The sequence below is a fragment of the Lithobates pipiens genome, unplaced genomic scaffold (genome assembly GCF_037356315.1).
Source record: "Lithobates pipiens isolate NorthernLeopardFrog02 unplaced genomic scaffold, aLitPip1_a1.2 Scaffold_13, whole genome shotgun sequence".
In the NCBI taxonomy this organism is placed as follows: domain Eukaryota; kingdom Metazoa; phylum Chordata; class Amphibia; order Anura; family Ranidae; genus Lithobates; species Lithobates pipiens.
Genome location: NW_027507718.1, coordinates 551,159,812 through 551,162,653, shown reverse-complemented (window position 1 = coordinate 551,162,653; position 2,842 = coordinate 551,159,812). Strand labels below are relative to the sequence as shown.

At 47.2% G+C, this 2,842-nt stretch overlaps 1 long non-coding RNA gene across 1 annotated transcript; it reads right to left on the bottom strand.

Annotated features, from left to right (window-relative positions):
• Positions 1-211: 211 nt before the first annotated feature.
• Positions 212-1,147, bottom strand: LOC143976260 (uncharacterized). Its single transcript, XR_013272578.1, has 3 exons — positions 1,083-1,147; positions 470-634; positions 212-373 (listed from the first exon to the last, which is right to left on the bottom strand). It is a non-coding gene; the product is annotated as an uncharacterized LOC143976260 (long non-coding RNA).
• Positions 1,148-2,842: the final 1,695 nt, after the last annotated feature.

Sequence of the window (2,842 nt, the reverse complement as noted above, 5' to 3'; positions counted from 1 at the left end):
TGTATAACTAGTTTAATTATTTTACAATATGAATCCATTAATTACCAAGTAATAAGCCTACAGCTGCCAAGCACTTCTATATACTCCCCTTCTATATACATGAAACAACAAAGGATTCGCCCTGGGACTTTAAATGAAGTGGGCACTGTTTCCGCCAGTAAACATAACAGTAGTAAATATAGTATATGGTTTATTCAAGTACAAATGTTTACATGGATAAATAACATCAACGGTTGGCAATTAAAAAATATATAAACAAGGAGTATTGGTACATAAATGTAGAAGTAGTACATGGTACACGGGCATCATACTACCCGACTAGTTTTGTGAGATCCAGCTCGCTCTTCAGGGGTGGATGTGTGTAACAATGTACCTAGGATGAACAAAAATATATATGTTTGGCAATATAGCACAGTATTAGTTATAAAAGCACAGGGTAGGAGGGGTTTTAGCCCCCCCCCATACTTACCATTGAGCTTGGCCATGGCTCCAGGTGTGCGGCAGCAGATGCCTCCCCAGGGAGCTGAGGGGGCAGGATCAAATGGGACCCCATCCAGGGCCAAACGGAGAGCAGGCATGACAAAGGTGTAGTGATGTATCCCTAGGGTCCTCATTGGTCAATAAAAAGTATAGGCTGTGAACAGAAGTATGTTTGTCAGGCATCTAAAGTAGTAAAATCAATAGATATTGGTATAAAGATATGTATGCATGTATGCATGAATGAAAGGCCTGAGCCAAAGGTTGTAGGGCCATGAAGATGATTAGAAACCTAGGACAACAGAGGGGTACTACCAGGTGACAAAGTGGACAAGGAAAGGGGGGAAAAGAGGTGAACTACAATTGTGTGGATAGTGATGTATCCCTAGGAACCTCATTAGTCCATAAAGCGTATAAGCTACAAACATATATGTTTATCTACATATATCTACTTTTATATACATGTGGCAGCGATGGGATCACTGGATGGCTATAATCCTGCAATGCCGGTTCATGTGACACGTCCTCATGTCCTCATACACCCATTGGTAACTATATCTCTATATGCATGGAGAAATCATTTTGCTTAATTTGAAATACTATACCTTGTAATGGACGCCGTGGCTGGGTCCTGGAAGGACGCTATATTTCCCCTCTGTTTGGGTTGTGCTCTCTTTAGGGAATGAAAATTGATTAACCCACCTGTTAGAGGAAGTGTCTTTAAAAGGCAAGGCAGGAAGTTGTAGATGGGTGTGGAGGAGTGGAGAACACATGGTGGATGGTGTTTGGCGTTTGTTTTGGGTTGCAGCAAATGAAGTGGACAGCAGTGTCCTGTTTGGAAGGCTCCTGGTAGGAGAAGCTACCTGCCATCAAGACCAAGCTCTGTTTCTGATAAGGACAGCTGTTCTGGACTTTGCAAGTCGGTGAGACTACAAATCTTTTTCCTTTTGTTTTTGGCTGCTGTAAAGCTATTTAAGTTAATAAACCCCTTTGTTGTATGAAAAGCCTGTGTCCTGCGGTCTACCTGGTCCCCCGAACATTACAAGTGGTGCTCGAATGCGGGCAGGACAAAGTAACAGGCATTTTTTCTTGCTATTTTTTTTTTTTGTGGATTTGAACTGACATTTAAAGGGACAGTACAGTGAATTTATGTCCTGGGTTAAAGCTGCACAACTGCGGAAAGCTGAAACCATGGAGGAGCTAATTAAACAGCTGTCCTTGGCGAATATACAATCGCAGACCCGCCATGAGGAAGCTAATCAGCGCTTAGCAACGCAGCACAACGAGGCACTGGCTTTGCAGCAAGAAAATACTCGCCTGTTGGTGGCCCAGTTAGCAGCCCAGCAAGCGACCCAACAAGGGGTTATGCAGGATCAGATGGCGGCCTTAAAAGAAGCAGTGCAGCAGCTTTCTCAGGGCCGTGAACAAGTGGCCGTTGCCCCTGGCAACCAGGTGACCATAAGGGCAAGCCATTTCTTGCAGAAGTTGTCCCCGAGTGATGACGTAGAGGCGTTTCTGGCAACATTTGAGAGGACGGCAGAGAGAGAAGGGTGGCCCCAGGACCAGTGGGCCGGCTTAATTGCTCCTTTCCTCACCGGAGATTCTCAAAAAGCCTATTTTGACCTACCACCAGAAGATGCTAAAAATTATCAAAAACTAAAGACAGAAATACTGGCTCGGTTGGGGGTGACTACGGCCGTTCGGGCCCAACGAGTGCACCAATGGAAGTATCGTCCAAACCGGCCACCGCGATCTCAAATGCATGACCTGGTGCAACTAGTAAAAAAATGGCTGCAGCCCGAAGTGTTGTCTGGCCCCCAAATTGTGGAGCGGATCGTGCTGGACCGGTACTTAAGGTCACTGCCAGATGACCTTCAACGGTGGGTCAGTCATGGAGACCCCAAAACCGCGAACGGCCTTGTTGAGATGGTGGAACGATATACGGTGGTGGAGGATCGGCTTGGCCCCACCAAGCGTCAAGGGCCCAGTCTGCCACGGCCCTTCCGATCAACTGCCGCCCTTCGAACGGATGTCCCCAGGAGCCCTGGAACCAACACCCCGGAAGGCCAAGAGTCACACCCGTTACCCCCTCAGCGACCTGTTCCTGATCGGAGAGGAGGGGATGTACAATGTTGGCGATGTCATGCCTGGGGCCATACCCGGGCCCACTGCCCATTGCAGGAAGAACCCATGGAATGCGGGGTTCTTCGGAGGGGGTCTTTTTATGCCCATAAATCGTGTACAACACATCTTGACCTTGGAGAGAGGAATTTTGAGTGTGAAGTCCAAGTGAACCACCACCCTGCATGGGCCTTGCTGGACTCTGGAAGCATGGTAACCCTGGTTCACCCTAGAGTAATTGGGA